The sequence below is a fragment of the Metopolophium dirhodum genome, chromosome 6 (genome assembly GCF_019925205.1).
Source record: "Metopolophium dirhodum isolate CAU chromosome 6, ASM1992520v1, whole genome shotgun sequence".
In the NCBI taxonomy this organism is placed as follows: Eukaryota; Metazoa; Arthropoda; class Insecta; order Hemiptera; family Aphididae; genus Metopolophium; species Metopolophium dirhodum.
In genome coordinates this window covers 8,368,556-8,388,486 of record NC_083565.1, presented here as the reverse complement: position 1 = coordinate 8,388,486, position 19,931 = coordinate 8,368,556, and the positions used below count along the sequence as shown (strand labels likewise).

General features: G+C 27.4%; 1 protein-coding gene and 1 non-coding gene across 2 annotated transcripts in view; one reads left to right on the top strand and one right to left on the bottom strand.

The window, feature by feature from the left end:
- LOC132946907 (cGMP-dependent protein kinase, isozyme 2 forms cD4/T1/T3A/T3B) overlaps positions 1 to 19,931 on the bottom strand; it is a 168,893-nt gene that overhangs the window by 94,133 nt on the left and 54,829 nt on the right. The gene's annotated exons all lie outside the window — the stretch shown is intronic.
- Positions 8,746 to 8,817, top strand: Trnac-gca (transfer RNA cysteine (anticodon GCA)). The gene has a single exon. It is a non-coding gene; the product is annotated as a tRNA-Cys (tRNA).

Sequence of the window (19,931 nt, the reverse complement as noted above, 5' to 3'; positions counted from 1 at the left end):
TAACTGTACGAAAGATAATTGGAAACACGTGTATCCGTGTCAATGTTCGACAGCCGTAACAATTATTAATATGATTGTCGATTGTCGTAATTCGTCATTATATTTAGTATTATATTATTACATATTTATATTGGTTTGAAAAAATCGCACGAACAGGAAGAATAAATTAATTTGAGAATGTCAGTAAGTATAATATGAAGATTGAAGACACTAGTACAACAATTGTAGTGCCTATACTGCCTACACTGTACACTGTACAGATTACAAAATCATAGAAGATCGGTGATTTGACATGCGATTTTAACGTTATGAAGGACTATAATATGGAGTATTGACGAATAATATTTCCCAAAGCTAAAGTCTACAGGTTTGTTAGTTATTATTAATCATTATTCATTATTCATTATTCATTACAATTCCATTAATGTTCGAACATATTTAAATTATTTAGCTTAAAATTGTATAATTTTGTATTTTTAATATCTAAGCACAACATGATCAAAATTTACAAATATGTACATTTTAATAACAGAGGTGCTGTTACCCCTTATACCGATACGGCGATACCCAATATTCCGATACACCGATATGCTACCGCTAATAATAAATAACTATATTCATACAATTAACAATTATTTATCAACTGAATAATTAATTTATAAAAATGTTCAAATTTTGAAATACCTATATCTTTTTGACATAAATACAACTAAAATGAAAATAATTAAATTTTAAATAATAAAAACAGAATAGGTATAATGTCTTTTAATGATATTAATTATCAGGTACCTATTATTTTATTTCATTTATTATATGATATATTGATATCCTATAAGTTGTACGTATATGTGGGAAAATAAGGATACAAGGATTTACGTATTATTTTACTTTTATCTTCATATAATATTTAAAATACCTATTTTTGTGTCTGTCATTACCTTTCAGGACAGTAAAAGTGCTTGGATTTTCTTCAACAGTAACTTTTCTGATAGGAAAGTGAATCTAGTTGGTACTTTGGGGGGTCAAAAGTAAAAATTTCCCAGTAGTTTTCAAAAGCGACGTATAAAATACTCAAAATAACATTAAAAGGTTATAACTTTGAAACTAAGTCTGGCTGACAAATTCTTATTGCATCATCGTTCTGACTCGGTGAAATAAATAGGTTTCCGAAAAAAAATGTATAAAAATCGCTTGGAAGCTAAACTGCATTGTTATACCGTGGGCCCCACTCATAATTACGCCATATTGGACCGGCATAAGAATAGGATATTATAAGTAATAAATTGTTCATGTATTATATTCTAAAATATGAACTTTAAACTTGAATTAAATTTTACCAATACAGTTTTTCAGATTTATTCTTAATGCACATAACATAATCTACTAAAGTACTAAGGTCTACACTTATATTAGCCATTATGTAGGTAGCATAAAACAATAGTCAATAACAGATAGATACATAAATTGGTAAATTATTATGGTATATTTCTTTTATTAAGTTAAAATCGCATACCTACAACTAGAATAATTTAAGAAATCTATTTATTTTGTAGCAGATGACCGTTGTCGCTGCCTACTCTATCATCAAATTGTTGTTTATTTTATTGTGTATGTAACTTTCTGAGTGATGCAGTCTCATTCACCAATCACCATTATTCATACCATATTCTGACTAATGACTATTAGACAATTTAAATCGTATAAACAATAATTACATTATCTTATAGATAAGGTTTAATTTTTTTTTTTTAAATTTCCTTTCAACGACTTGTTTGACCTAATTTTATTAAAATGTTTGATTATAATATATATACATTATACACTATTATATAGTATACTATATTATTTCTATACTAATTATAAATTATAGTATATTATAGATTTAGGTTTTGAACATTGGTTTTACACTTTTACCATAATTATGATTTATAATTCATGATACAGTTTTTTTTTAAATATATTAGTTTCATTATTAGCGCGAAATAGAGAAATAACATTATTACATGAACTGCAAATATAAATATATGTCATGTGTGTATATAAAGTAAATAAATAATTTTGAGTGAGTTTGTTTTTATAGCAGGTGTTAAAGAATTCTACCAATACATATAATAACTGCACATTTTATACTTAAAAATTAATTTTTTTAGTTTCATTTGAGATTTTCATTAACAAAATATAATATTATATTATTTTTATAAATTAACTATTTTTCTACTCCCTATTATAAATGTAATCATTTTGAACTATAAACGACCTTCACCTAGATTAATAACGTTTTTATTGATTTCATTTTCGCAGACACTGTGTGATCAGGATTTCAGATTTAAATATTTCAAGTTATAAAGCTTTTTATTAGAATTATAATGAATTTAAACAAAAGCGTTTATGTGCGTTTGTATGTTTCATCGGCACAGGGGTTATAACTTAAATTGAAATTAAAAAGATATAACACTCACGTACATGTCTAATATACGTTACCACTTGACTAGAAGCCAAAAAATATGTCTCGAACGATTGCCATGATAAATATATTTTAATGATTGAAATTAATATAAATGTAATATCTACATTACGTCACATATAGGATCCAAGCAAAAAAAAATTGAAATATGGATTAAAATTCAAAATAAACAAAATTCTTTTTTTAGGACTACATATTATAATGAGGTTGAGCAAAATGTCTATTTTTATAAAATAAAATAAAAAAGTAATAACAAACTACGTGATAATATAAGTGCCTACTCTATAATCATTTTTTTACAATCTAACTATAAATAAAACAAGAAGAAATATAGCAACCACTTGTAATATAATACTTTTATCGTTTGAGTGAGATTGGTAAATATTAACGATAGAGCGTGTAGTTATTATACTTACATTATAATGAACACTAAACTGATTTTTATATCCATCACTTCATATATTTTATTAATTAATTTTTAATTCCTAAAAAATATAGGTATTTTTTTTATACTTAAAAATAAAATTATTTATTACATAGGCGATTTATATTAATATGTTACGCATATTAAGCTAATATATAATAATAAATATTAAATATAATTTACAAATTAATATACAAAGAAAAGATGTTATGTTAATTGTAAGGCTTTTTTCCTTTGCTTGTCTTTCCTCAAAATGTAACGTAATAACGTTAATAGTTAACGTAATAGGTATAATTCTATTCTTATTCCTATAGTTATAAATTTATTTTTTATAATAAAACAATTGATGTTTAATAGTAATATGCTATACTAAAGTATTTAAGGAAAACTTATCCATGCCATGAACATTATAGATTGCACCTGTAGGCTTAAAAAAGTATAAGAAAATGGGGCAAGTACTGGAGTAGGTAACCACTCTGTTGGAGAGTAGGAGTTGAGTGTAGGTACCTCAACGGCTCAACGTCATTGAGTATAGCCGGTACTCTGTAATGAATATATTACATTTAAATTCAATAATAAATCATTGCATATGGTCAACAGTCCAGAATCTCAGCCTATTATCATTAAATATATTGCTATTAATAATTATTATATTAATTTAACCAAGTTTATATATTTTTTGAATTTTGGTTCCAGTATATGAAATATTTATGAGGCATATCGTATTCAATTTTCAAGCTTTGGCTATACAAATTGAACACTATAGTTTTTAACTACAAATTAAATTGTCAATTTTCTATATTTTTCCTATTTTGACGAATTTCGAAAAATTGAAACTTTAAATGTTTATAAAAAAAATTGTGTTCATGTATCTTATGTATCTATGTATATTATTTGACTAACAACTTACGAGGAACCTTGTATTCAATTTTTTTTCTACATTTATAGAAAAAAACTAAAAGTAATCAAAAATTAACCAAAAATAGGTAGCTCGAAAAGCGTAAAAAATTTTTTCAATTTTATCATGTCTAGAAAATGCTAATATAAACATTAAGCGAAGATTTTAAGTAAGTGATTTTGAGTTATACCAAAAAATCAAAATTTATTTTGTCAAAAATAGGTTTTGTGTAAAAGTTTTAATCTTCTTTTAATTTTTTTATATTTTTCCCAATTATTTTGAAAAATACTGGAAATTTCTATTTTTAGACTTCTCTAAAGTAAAAATTATATAAATCCAATTTTCAATCAGATACCACCGTCAAAGTTAAAGATAAAAGCACAATTACTACGATGTATATAATATATCGTGTATACTCTATACACACACTCAAAAAAACATATTATTGTAAAGTAAAAACATCCCTCTGCTCAGTAGGTACCTACTTATAAAAAAGGGAACTCGTTCTGCTAAGTATAGTAGGTTTTGAGTGTAGCTCTGTAACTCGTCATTGAGTAGGTCACTGCAATGGATATGTTAGTAAACGAATAAGTACCTATACAATTGGAATATTGTACCTATATACGAAAAACAGATTTTTTTTCGTGATTTTAACTGTCACCCCGAAAAACGATACTGAGCAAAAGTGACGAGTACCTTTATCGGTAGATAGGTATATATTTTTAACAGTGTTGTACTGTTGTGAAAATATATTTCAATACTAGATACAAAAAATTTAGAATATTATATAATATTTAAATCCTTTGTGTGAAAACTGAAAAGTATTTCAATTAGATATAAATACTGTATAATAGTATATTGTGTGGCAAGGGCGGGAAGTGAGCTATTTCAGTCGCGGGCGACGTGTGCGGCACGAGTTGTAGGCGAGGGCCGCAATTCGCCCAAAACTGAAATTGCCTTCCCGCACGAGCCACACATACTATTTTTTGTCACGCCTCTGTGTTCATTGATCGCGCCATCACGGTAAAGGTAATTCAGGCTAGGATCTATGCAGCAACCAGACTATTCTACGAAAACAATATGTCATGAAAGAAACGATTTGGTTTTATTTATTTTAAGCGTCATGCATGGAGGTTATAATATGAAAATAAGATGTAACCAAAAAACTAATGTTATGTAAGGACCGTGGTATAGATTTCAGTATAAATAATAATTATTATATTAAAATAAAATAAGAATAAAAAAGAAATCGAGTAAATATCAAATGTTGTAAAAATATAAATTTCAGACGCTCATAAAAATTTAATTTAAGTTTCTTCTAGACATTTTTTTTTTGATAAAGGTAGACAAACTTATGAGTAATCTTATATTACATTTTCAAATCTTAGATTTAAAAAGAAAAATTTTTATGAATTCTCATCAAAATAATTTGCTATTTTTCGTGATTATTCCGTATTTTGTCAAAATTTGAACTTTAAATGCTTATAATTAAAAACTGTGACTAAGGATTTTTAATTTTTTTCATCTGCCTTTGAAACAATAACCTAGGAGCCTTCTATTAAATTTTCAAGCATTTTAACCAACAGATAAAATTTTATTGAAATTTATAGAAAAAAAACTAAAAAAATTGAAAACTGACAATGGCCGTAAACAGCTCAAAAAGAGTCAAAATGTTTTGTAAATTTTATGGTGTATAGAAAATGCTAATATAAACATTCAGTCAAAATTTCATGTCCCTACGGTCATTTGTTTTAGAGTTACACCAAAAACCAAAATCGATTTTCTCGAAAACAGATTTTGCGTAAAAATTCCCGTTTTCCTTAATTTTTCTTTTGTTTTTCACGTCGCTTGTGAAAACTACTGAGAAATTTTTACTTTTGACCCCCTCAAAGTACCAACTAGATTCACTTTCCTATCAGAAAAGTTACTATTGAAGAAAATCTAAGCACTTTTACTGTCCTAAAAGGTGATTTGTTTTTCACGTCGCTTGTGAAAACTACTGGGAAATTTTTACTTTTGACCCCCCAAAGTACCAACTAGATTCACTTTCCTATCAGAAAAGTTACTATCGAAGAAAATTTAAGCACTTTTACTGTCCTAAAAGGTGATGACAGACACAAAAATAAAAAAAAAAAATTAAAAAATTAAAGAAAAACGGGAATTTTTACGCAAAATCTGTTTTCAAGAAAATCGATTTTGGTTTTTGGTGTAACTCTAAAACAAATGACCGTAGGGACATGAAATTTTGACTAAATGTTTATATTAGCATTTTCTATACACCATAAAATTTACAAAATATTTTGACTCTTTTTGAGCTGTTTACGGCCATTGTCAGTTTTCAATTTTTTTAGTTTTTTTTCTATAAATTTCAATAAAATTTTATCTGTTGGTTAAAAAGCTTGAAAATTTAATAGAAGGCTCCTAGGTTATTGTTTCAAAGGCAGATGAAAAAAATTAAAAATCCTTAGTCACAGTTTTTAATTATAAGCATTTAAAGTTCAAATTTTGACAAAATACGGAAAAATTACGAAAAATAGCAAATTATTTTGATGAGAATTCATAAAAATTGTTCTTTTTAAATCTAAGATTTGAAAATGTAATATAAGATTACTCATAAGTTTGTCTACCTTTATCAAAAAAAAAAATGTCTAGAAGAAACATAAATTAAATTTTTATGAGCGTCTGAAATTTATATTTTTACAACATTTGATATTTACTCGATTTCTCATGTAACAATTTTCTTATTTTATTGTAATTAAAAAACGAATGACTGTAGATACTTGAAAATTTCACTGAATGTTTATATTAGCATTTTCTATACACCATAACATTTTGAAAATATTTTGACTCTTTTTGAGCTGTTTACGGACATTGTCAGTTTTCAATTTTTTTAGTTTTTTTTTCTATAAATATCAATAAATTTTTATTTGTTGGGTAAAAAAGCGTGAAAATTTAATATAAAGCTCCTGATATATCGTTCTAATAGCAGTTGAAAAATATTAAAAATACATAGGCACAATTTTTTTTTATAAGCATTTAAAGTTCAAATTTTGACAACACTTATCAAATTTATAATTTATTAATTATTTTGTGGTTAAAAATGTATAAAATGTTTAACTTTTATGGCTAAAGATTGAAAATTTAAAACAAGGCTCCGAGAAAATAGGTTATATATAAATTACTTTATTCACAATAATATCATCAAATATACTTGGTAAAATCATAGGCTGACTGACCGTTTTCGCTCAGAATCGTTTTTCTTATACAATGATATTATATCATTGAATTCAAATTTAACACCATCCATTACAGTGACCCACTTGTAACCTACCGTACAGCAGAGCGACATCCACATAAAAAAAAAAATAAAAAAAAAATAAAAAATAAAAAAAAAACACACATCATTGTAGAATCAATACATTCATCGCTTCGCTCAGAATCTAAAATTTAATCAAGGCAAAGGTAGATAATGCATTATGCGGGGATCTACCTATGCATCAACCAAATAATACAACCAGACTATTCTACGAAAACAATTTCATGAAAGAAAATGTTTACGCGTCATGCAAGGAGGTTATAATATGAATATAAGATGTAACCAAAAGTTTATGTTTCATGAGGACCGTAGTATAGCTTTTAGTGTATGTTCAGAGAATATCCATGATATCTGAGCTCAGTACTCTTGGGGATTTCCACTTTACCGCCCGGTAGTTTTGGGGATTCCCACTTTACCGCCCGCTAGACGGAAAAACATCGTTTTACAACGCGTCGACCGTCATCGAAAACTCAACTTTCGGTGCAGGCGTGACAAAAAATAATATTTAATTACGACATATAGACAAAACGCGTCTGAGTGGAACTCTCTCAATTTTTGTTCTAGAGCAAAAACTAAAAATACCTAAAATAAAATTGAATTGTGACAATATTTCAGGGTAAGACGGTTTTCTCCATTATTCCCAATATAACGGTCACTTATATCGTTTAGAAATAGCAACAATTTCAACATTTTGAAATGACGTTTAACTTTTCAAAAATTAAATTTTTTATTTAAAAAAACTCACCGTCTTGCCCTACAAAAAATTGTCAACTTTTAATTTTGTAATAAGTGATTTACATTCTAACACCAAAATTGAACGATTTCTACTCAGACTGCATAAACGCGTTTTGTTGATATGACGTGTGTACGGAGACAACAAATGCGGGTGTGAGTGGTGTGACGTCCTCTTAACATTAAGTAGTTACTAATTTACTAGTTACGCATTGATCAACTCTCTAATCTGTAGACGTGGAGAGCTTCAATTTATAAAAACATACTCTCGCATCGTTGAAGGTCTTTCAAATTTGAAAATATCAGTAAAATAATTGTTGTACTTACAGTGTAGGTAATCCTGGTATTTTTAAGGACCTATGCAAAATTAAATGTTGATATATCTGCTATTAGTTTTATTGCTCTATGATTTAGTATTTACTACTATTTATATTTTATATCCTTCGGCTATTGCTATTTTACAATGAAGTAATTTAAAATTTAATTTAGGTAATTTATTTAAATTTATTTTGAATTAATAATATTAACCCTTTTTTCTCACAGCCAGGTAAGTATTTGTTGAAAATACATTGTAAGACATATCTTGCGTTTATAAAATTTCATTTTGGTTTTTAAAATCTAATATGTATTTATTACTTATATTATAGGCACCTACCTACCTATATTTAATATTTTGTGAACATTTCAAGTCTCAACAATAATATTATTTTTTAAATAAAAAACCTAATAGATGTTAAAAACGTGTGCGTAAATTGCAAAACTACTAAAAAAAAACTAAAACTAAATAATGTAATTTTATCATTAGTTTATATTTTATTGTAAAAGTAAATTATTATTGTGATATTTTACAATAATTGAATTATTCCCTTATACATACTTAACTAGCTCAAAAAACTGATGTTAGCCATCGTGGGGGTATAGCTCAGTGGTAGAGCATTCGACTGCAGATCGAGAGGTCCCCGGTTCAAACCCGGGTGCCCCCTGAATTTTTTGCAATTTTTTTCTATTTAAAATAACATTTATAAAAAATTAATTGATGAATATAATATTTATAATAGTAGGATGGAACAAATTCAAATCAAATCAAAACAAATTCCTGTATAAATATGAAGAAATGTATAAATAATTTTATGATATTATTGTGTTACACTAAAACATTTTTGATCACGGATAACCCAAATACGTATTACCGCGCGCATTCTAGTGGACAATTATAACTATATACTAAGATTGATTCTAGATGGCGCAACTAATTATACTGAAAACTAATCTCTTCATTTATGTAATTATGTAATTTCCATAATATCGCCTCTGGTCAAATCTAGCAAACTTGTTAATCAATAATAATGTGTTTTCAAAATTAAAATCCGTCAAATCAAATTCCTCCAGTTGTGTCTGACTTTTTGGTCTAAGTCACTTAAGTTTTTAATGTCACGATGCGGGGCTATCTGGGAAAAAACGTTCCTGACGAAATACTATAATTTATACTATAATTATACTATACTATAATTTATACATATTCAACAGTTATTTTAGCCAAAACATCAAATTTTTTTTCCATCATACTGATTGATCTAGTAATGCGATAATAATTTTTAAAACAAATTTGAATTCGTTATTATGTCTTCTTGAGATTGGTCAGTCAACTTTTCCCATTTTCACCCCACGACCTTTAAAAATTTAGCTTGAAAATTTTGAAGTTTCGGAATTTTCAAACGTTGATTATTCGGGATTTATTCGGAATTTAAAGCAGAAATCTTAAAATGTGGACCAATCTCAAAGAGACAATCTAACGAATTCAGATCAGTTTTCTGAAATATTATCGCAATATTAGATCGATAGGTAGGTTGGAACAAAAAAAAAAGGTGGAGCGGTAAGTTGTAGGGACGGTCCGCGATAGATTGATTATAAATATCTTGGGTATATTGATTATATAATTATTGATAATATATCACTACACTATGTATATTATGCATTTATAATTATTATAATTAATAAAATATACAAGTAATAAGTATATATAAGTATACCTATGTAAAGTGGAAATCCCTAAAAGTGCTGGGCGGTAAAGAGGAAATCCCCATAAGTGCTGGGCGCGCATATCACGCGTATCCCTGTACAACCAGACACTGAAATCTATACCACGTTCCTTACAAAACATAAACTTTTGGTTACATCTTATATACATATTATAACCTCCTTGCATGACGCGTAAACATTTTTATTTCATGAAATCGTTTTCATAGAATAATCCGATTGTTGCATATATCCCTGCATAGTGCATTCATTACCTTTACCGTAATTACATTTTTTTGTGCGTCGCGTTTGGTATAGACAAGTTAATAGAAAACGGTATAACGCGAGAATTTGAAACAGCCTAATTAGGTCTGCATATTATGCGTTTATAATTATTATAATTTATAAATTATAACAATTTGTTGGTGACTTTAACAACAATTTTAATGATAAAAAAATCGGAGACATTTAAAACTTTCCTTATGTAAACATTCAATTTACATTTGATAAACAATCCAGCAGAATCTACAACGAGAAATGAGTGATGACATCACTATAATTGATGCAGTATTTTCAAGATATTTGGAAAAAATTACATCACAAACATACATATCATACCTATTTCAAATACCACAGGTCTGTAATTTCGATTATTGAATATGATTAATATAATAGTAATTAAAAATAGTAATAATAATAGTTTTCATTTTTCACATTTACTTAAATTCATTAAATACTTAAATACATTTACTTATTGATATTTACTTTTTTTTTTTAATGGTTATCTAAATATCTAAAATATTTGTTGGAAAAGAAACTTCCTTTCTACCGAGTGTCCCATGACACCACTCACTTGTATTTTTTTTCATCGACTGGAGCCCCCTTAATGTAAACGTGAAATCAAAAATTAAGTGGTGAGCTATATATATTTGTCGCCACCACGTAAACTGAACATTTTTTTAAGTCCCTATATAGTACAATATATACTCAATGCTATTACTTGCCTTTATTTTATAATAATTAATATTAAAAAAGGTGGGTAAGTGGATGTCGCTCTGCTGTACAGTAGGTTACAAGTGGGTTACTGTAATGGGTGGTTTTAAATTTGAATTCAATGATATAATATCATTGTATAAGAAAAACGGTACTGGGCGAAAACGGTCAGTTAGCCTATGATATTACCAAGTATATTTGATGATATTATTGTGAATAAAATAATTTATATATACCATATTTACGTGGAACTTTGTTTTAAATTTTCAATCCTTAGCTATAAAAGTTGAACATTTTATAAATTTTTAACTACAAAATAATTATTAAATTTTAAATTTGATAAATGTTGTCAAAATTCGAACTGTAAATGCTTACAAAAAAAAAATTGTGCCTATGTATTTTTAATATTTTTCAACTGCTATTGTAACATTATATCAGGAGCCTTGCATTAAATTTTCACGGTTTTTACCCAACAAATAAAATAAAATAAAATAAAATCTTAAATTTAAAAAGAAAAAATTTTACGAATTCTCAACTCAAAATAATTTTCTAATTTTCGTGATCTTTCCGTATTTTGTCAAGATTTGAACTTTAAATGCTTATAAATAAAAACTGTGACTAGGTTTTTAAATTTTTTTCATCTGCCTTTGAAACAATAACCTAGGAGCCTTCTATTAAATTTTCAAGCATTTTTAACCAACAAATAAAATTTTATTGATATTTATAGAAAAAAAAACTAAAAATGTCCGTAAACAGCTCAAAATAAGTCAAAATATTTGGAAAATGTTATGGTGTATAGGAAATGCTTAAATAAACATTTTGTCAAAATTTCATGTACCTACGATCATTTGTTTTAGGGTTGCACCAAAAACCAAAATCGATTTTCTCGAAAACAGATTTTGCCTAAAAATTCCCGTTTTTCCTTAATTAGGGGGGGGGGTCCGCTACAGAACATATTAATATATATATTATATGTTTAAATAGGTATTTATGGACCCCATGGACCTCCCGTAAATACGCCACTGGTTACCTACCTACTTAAATATGTACATTCAAAATTATTGTTAATATATATACAAGTTAAGTCTATTGGTCTGTGAATTCTTTACAATTCATGTACCCCAAAAATATTGGTCTAGTTAGTGCTATCACCTATGCATATACGAGTAAATTACGTTTAGTGTATAGTATAGGCATATAAGGAACAAATTGCATTTAAATTTCTTACGGTTCGTTCGACAAACCACAAGGCCACATCCACCAACAATATGGGACATTATTATAACAGTATAACACTATAACTAATGCTTGACACCTATAATAATTGTTTACTATAAATTAAACGAATGACATACTAAGCGGGGAATATTATCGCGTTTTTGAAAGGTTTTCGGTTTTTATGTATAAATATATACGTAATATATGTATTAATGTATTATGTATGCCCCGCAGTTCTCATCTCTTAACGGCTTACGCGTATTACATTTATATATATTGTATTTATAATAAATATTATTATAAATGCTGTGTCTCGTACAACCTTCGTGGGCGACGTATGCATAATAAAATACAATTAGGTATAAATTACAGGGCAAATATTTTCTAAATAGCACATCGGTGGCGTTGGTTGTTATCATACCTATAACAAGTAAATTCATAAATTTAATTAAATTTAACTTAATGGATTTTAAACAGTTTATTTAAATACTTATAGAAATAGAAAAAAATAAAAAATAAAAAATACTTCTTATAGGTGTAAATTCTGTACTTACACATAGGTACAATAAAATATGCGAACTTAAGTTTCTTTGTAATGTAATGAGTTAAAAGATATTAAGTGTTTCCAATTATTCTAACACATCATGTTAAAATTATTTTAGTAACATAATCATATAAAAATAGTATAATATAATAATATTATGCACTAGAAGATTTTCAGTATAGCCAAACATTTTTTTTTATGTTATATATTTTATATCCTTAGTCCTCACACATATTAAATTTAGTTAAATCCTGTCTAAATAATTGAAACATATTATTGTATTATACAGTCAGTAAAACAACGAATCTTGAATAATTGTAATTTAGATAGTGCATTATATTGATGGCCTTGTAACTAGTATGTACAGTGTACAGGCGTTATTATTGCTGCTTTCATAAATTTATATTTTGTAGCACGTAGTAAGCGTAAATATTATTCTTATACAGTATTATTATGTTTATCTGATATAAATTATGTTTAAGACATAAGTGAATTTTTGATTTTTTTTTTCAACAGATGGTAATTTAGTATATTTCATATGATATAGCGAAGTTATAGGTATAAATAATTGTCATTGACAATTGGTTAAATCAGTTAAATTACTGAAGTCTGTCATAATTATTACATAAATACATTACTATTGTATTTTCTTATAAATTATTTTTGAAAAGTCCTATTAAATGGCAAGTGATTTAAAATATCTGGTTTTTAATAAATTATAATAACAGCTACTGCAGGAATTAACAAATTGCATTCATTAAGTTTGCATAATTCTTATTGTATTTTAATAAGTAATTTTCATCGAATTTATACAAATATTTAGTTTATTTTATATTAAAGTAAATATGGTATCTTTATATAGTATTTTAACAAATAAATAGAATCTATTTAAAAAAATTCTAAATGTATATGTATTTTTACTGACGTTCTTTAATGATAATAGGTATACTAAGTATTAAAGTAATCGTTAAGAACATAAAAATGTTACCTACCTACATTGTGGATTAATTTTATTACGTTTTACTTATATATATGTATATTAATATTTCAATAATGATCTTTTACTTTACTTATAAATTATTTTCAGACAATATTCAGAATAATATGCTTCGTCTAATTTATTATATTGATATAATTAGTTTTATTACAGATAATATAATATATAATTTAGTTTAATTTAAAATCACCTCGATTGAAGGCAATGATCAATATTAATAATATTATGAACTTATATATTTTATAAATTATTCAAAACTTCCAAACACGTACTTAACTCTAATAAGATACTTAAACTTATCCAATATTTAATTAACCCAAATTAGGTTGTTAATCATAAAGTTAAATTGTTTTATATAAATATAAAAACTATATTTAACCATATCCAATGTTGTTGCGTGTCTCTAAACGACTAAACCTAAACCCCAAGTTCATAAACTTTACTAATACCTATGCTTCTGTTGTCTGAAGATCTTTTCGTACAGAATATTTTTGGTAATAATCGTTAAGTTAAAGAAGAACACAAACTTTATTTATTTAGTCATAACCTCATAAATAAAAATATTTTGCATCATAAATGTGCTCACTAAAAGCTATATACACTTTTTTAAATCATATGTAAATTTGATAAAAATTACATTTGAATGTTTAATTGAATGGGGCGTCATTTTAAATCAAACATGTAGATACTTCTTTTTAAATAAATTATATAATTAATATGGTTATTGGTTGGTAGTCAATGGATATTATTTGATCTGAATTTAAATCTATACAAAAGTTATATTGAAACATCAGATACCTGGTATATTAAAATCCTAAAATAGACGATTTCCATTTAATAAAAATAATACTATACTATGGAATATGGATTGAAAATATTTTTAAAAAATGTAATATTAAACTGATAGTGTACAAGTTAAAAACTGTGTTCCGGCAGTATTACGTTGAAAATTATAGAAAATCTAACCAAAATTTAAAAATAATAATTATATTTATAAAACCCTTTAAAGTTTAAACCTTATACATATCATCATTATCCATAATATGATGTTACGTAGAAATTTGAATAAAAATCTACATTGAGTAAAACGTTTTTTTGTGTAAGTCCTCACGGTAAATATCCGTTTCAACATATATTTTTGAAACAAAAATAATAGGAATATATTATGTTTGTTTTTCTTTCCACCTTACACATAATATAATAATATACAATACCATTATAGCCGGCATTTCCCAGGGATAAATGAAATTGAGGTGACCCATCCATCTGCGGCGAATTGTAACAAGTAATTTTTATAATAAATAAATATGTGGTCATGATTTTAAAATTATTAAATATTAACACTTTAACGCTCATACTTTAATTTTAAATACAATGATTGAGACAACTGTGGCTCCATATAAGCCACCAGTAATACTCCCCGTATTTGCAGGATTTTTATATTTTTAATTTTTATAAGCCTTAACAATACATCTTGCATCATTGTCTTTAATAAATAATTACCCATGGTTTTATTTTAATATTCGTTCAATATTCTGGGATTCCAAATAATATAAGTGTGTACAATTTGGGGCCAATTGTTTAAAAAATGTGAATTTGCATATGCATCATTTATAAATAACCCAAATAACAATATCTGCATTAACCAACTATAATTGATATATCTATTATAATCAAACTATAATATATCGTTTCCGGTTGGTTTCAGTTTGAAATATTCTGAATTGATCGAGTATTTTTTAGTACACAAACATTATAAACCTACCCCAGCCTTACACTTTGCCTCTAATATAATATAATAGCTGTTACTTAATTTTACATTCTTATAGAATAACTTAAACTTTTATTGAAATCAGTCAAGTCGTTCAGAAGTTACTGTTACACGATCATAACGGTCGCACAGAACAATACCTAACCAAGCGGTTCCAGCCTTTTTGAGACTATCGCTTATAAATCAGGTTAGGTATTAACAAATACCCCTCCCTCCAAAAAAAAGTTGAGTAAAAAAAAAACAAAAACAAAACATACATTATTTTTATAATTTATTTTAATATTTCAAACGAAGAAAATAAAAGAGTTCTTATTACAACCAATGAGTAGTGGTAATAATGTTAGTTAATGAGACGGTTGATAGTATTTCTAACAATTTGTTTAATATTCGGTTCAGTTTCGGCCAATTCATATCTTATGTGTCGTGTTCCAAGTTCAATCGGTTTTTTGCTTATGTATTCATTGTTACCATTGTTGAAAATCCACTTTCACACCTGTACGTTGCGGAAAAAGGGATCAGTATTCTCAAGGATTTTTCCAAATTTTTTCACCAAAGTTAATAATAATAGATATAAAGTACGTAAAATAAAAATAAATATTTTAGACTTAGCTATTCGGAAAATCGTGTTTTACTCCTTTTGAACCACACCCAGGCAGGGAACCGTTGACCGAACCTAAATAATATAAAGAAGATAAGTATATACGAAAACCGCGTGAAATCTGCAATTTAGGAAATTCTAACGGTTAACGTGATCCGTCGTGTGCCGCGGGTTAATACCGTGGTGTGTTCGCAATAACGGGTGTATATTATACATTTTGTCTAACAAAAGTTTGGATGGTAATAATAATAAGACTCGCGTGTCGTTTAGCTCGCATTGTGGAGCGCACGGTTCGGCGCTATAATATTATATCATCATCACCGTCGTTCGATCGTATCTCGAATAATAATAATAAACAAACAATACGAAATCGCGGCGCGCAGAGGTGGTCTGCGTACAGTATAATAATAATAAAAATAATGCACGCGCGTCGCAACCCTTAACGCGGCGGTGGCCCGGCTCGATGACTGCGACCCCTGAAAAACGTCGGCGGAGGTCTGCGGAAGTGCCGGCGCGTACGCGTCAACGAGTGGGCACGTGTTGGCCCACATATAATATATTATCGTATACACACACATTCGCTCGCGCGCGCGCTCAGGAAACGTATAATAATATACGTAAACGTTGTACGCCGGCGTCCGTGCGTGAATTTGCGTTGTGCGGTAGGTACCTAACATTATATTATTATGTCGACGACGTATAGATGCAGCGAGGACCACCCTCGGCGACACACTCGCCACCGCCGTTTATACCGTATAAATATTATTATAATAATAGGTATATTATAGCATACGTGCAGCAGATTGCGTTCAAATTCTAATTTACACTACGTTAATACAACACTCCAGCCAATAGTATTAGCTACGTACGTTATTTAATGTAAGTCACTATAAAACGCTTTAATTATTAAGCACCTAGTATACCTAGTAATTATGGGGGGGGGATTTGAATGGACGACGTATAGGTACCTCACTATGAATTTTTTTATTCAAAGGCTTACATATTTTACATAAATAATTCAAAAAATCCTGAATCTTTTATATTATGCTGGAATTCGTATATAACTTTTTTACGGGACGCAACTCAGTGCTTCCTTCCGTATTATGATAATACAATAGATTCTTATTATGTCAAAATGTTGATATTTATAATTTTTCGTAATCTCGAACTCAATTGAAATCCACTTGAAATAATTACCATTAAAATAAAACTCGATATCTCGAACTTTTTTCGACTGAGTTTCGACAAAACGAGAGTTAACTGTACCTTCCTATATAGTTAAAAGTAGTGTGAAGTACGCTGGAGTAGTGTTTTTCAGATGGATTGTTATAATAATATAGATTATAGATATTATACTATATAGTAGTAGTTAAATATAATAGTTGACTGTCCGATTAGCATATTAGATACATTCAGAATAATGGTCAGAGATAGAATTCTGTTTCCATCTTGTGACTTGCGAGTTGCGACTGCGCTTATCATATTGTAATGCATATCAATCCCAGTTATCAGTTATCACTACACTTGTTATACACATTATATAAAGTGTATAGTGGAAACCCGCCTTATATGCTACATCGCTGATCTTTGTTTGACCAGTAATTAGTAATTACTATACAACTACCATGTTATAACGATATACCAGATACCTATAGTACGTTAATAAATAATAATATTAAATATAATTTAATATATATTATATATTAATCAAGTCTGGTCTATTGGTACCTATATAACTGTATAAGGTATCAAGGTATATATAGTATATACTGATTTACGTATACGACTATACGAGAAAAGTCGTTATATTGGTCGTGCGTTATAGCAACATTACAGTACCTATACATTCATTCATATTATGTAAGTGTGAAATTTTAATTAGGTTTTGGATTTTAAATAGGTTCACAGTCTCACTGATCCCTCACGCCAATTACCAATGCATCATAATTCATTATCATTACCCCCAAAAAATGTCTTGGTCAATAACAACGCTTATTAATTGTTTTAGACATAGTAATGTCAGAAGATCATTTTGTTGAAACAGATTTCGTACATTGTGTTTCTAATTTTATGAATCGTAATTCCATTAAATTAATTATCAAAATTTCATATTGAGATCTCGGTTGAAATATAACATTGTATTTATTTGAGGCTGGTTTCAAATTCCATTCCGCGCATTATTTGATGCATTATTTTGAACAAAATATGTTATCATTGAACCAATTTGAATACATTTTTGGAACAATGACTTGGAGTTGTAAATGTTGTTTGGGGCTCATTCCAAATTTTATAAAATATGTTCAACATTTTGTCTTGAATATACTGGAAACATTATTCTGAACTCTGATCATGGGTAGGTAGTTTGATTTGTTTTTAGCATATTTCAATTTATTTTATTTGTTAAACTTGATTTTTTGGTTTTGGAATAAATGTTGAGAGATATTTTATGTTTTAGTATTATTCTTATTTGAAAGTGCATAATTGGCTGGGCAGTAGTCCGCTGCCATGATAATGACATAAACGCAAAGCATTTAAGTCTCAAGCTTATAGCTGCGTTTATGTGTCTACACTACCGCTTATTGTATATTATTAGTTATTAGTGTTATTACCAAGGTGGATACTGGGTATATTTATCCACCTTCGTTATTTCAAAAGTTTGTTATTATTTATACAATTTTAAGGTTATAAAATATAAATTATAATCACATGGTTTCCTTTATAATGTTTATTAATATTGCCTCACTACTAGCTAACTAAAAACGTAACATTTTTATTGAACATTTAACAAGTTTTTAACTATAATCAATTTCAAAACTTTCAAGATTTTGATAAATTTGTTCAAAATATTAACTTTTTATATTAGAAAAAAAAATTGTGCCTATGGTTTTTTAATATTTATCAACTGCTATTATAAAAACTTATAAGGAAACTTGTATTACTTTTTCAAGCATTTTGACTCAACGAATAAAATTCTATTGACATTTAGAGAATAAAAAACTAAAAAATTGAAAATTGTAAATGTTTATAGGTAACTTAAAACGTATCCAAATATTTTAAAAATATTGAAAAAAAAACGTGGAATATGTATTACTTAGGTTAGGGTGACCATATTTAAAAAAAAAAAATACAGGACAAAATTAACAATAATTTAATTTTTTTTTTATTAATACTTAATATATATATATCTATATTATATAATATATATTTTATAATTTAAACATAATTTTTAATAACACTGTATAAGATTAAATTCATGTACTTTACTTTTTTAAAAAACTTATTAATTCATTTTGATGACGATTGTTCAGAGATGTCTTCACTATTTGATTTTTCATATTTTTCTGAAGAAGTAATTAGTTTTAATAATTGTGGATGTTCTAAAAGAAATGTATGAAATTCTGTACATGAAACATTTTTAAAATGTTGTTTTACGATTATTATCGATCTAATTGTGTCCACAAGAAATCGATTTTTCTCATCTGTCCATAAAACATTTGTAATTGAAAATACTCTTTCTACCGACGCGTTAGTTCCTGGAATAAGTACTGGGAGTAAATACGCACCTTCGCTTAGGCATTTTAATAGATTACTTTCCTAAAATTGTAAAATATTATATTAACGATTATCAACAAGTCGACAACACTCAACGATTGTTGGAACCCAACTAATAGATATTCGCTATTCGCCGTATTCACAAAACGTATTTTCAGTGATATAAATATAATAATAGATAGAATCGAAAGCATAGTCAGATAACGGTAAATCCGATAACTCCGATAAACTCCTATAACTCGTAGACATATCGTCATACCCCATACTGATAAATTCAGACAATTACAAGATTACAATTATAATCATTATTCATTACTTTCGTAAGTTTCGTTTTCAATTTCATTCATTTTGTTTGATCAAAAAAACAGGACAAAAATCGTCCTGAAAGAAGTTTGTCAGGACAACAGG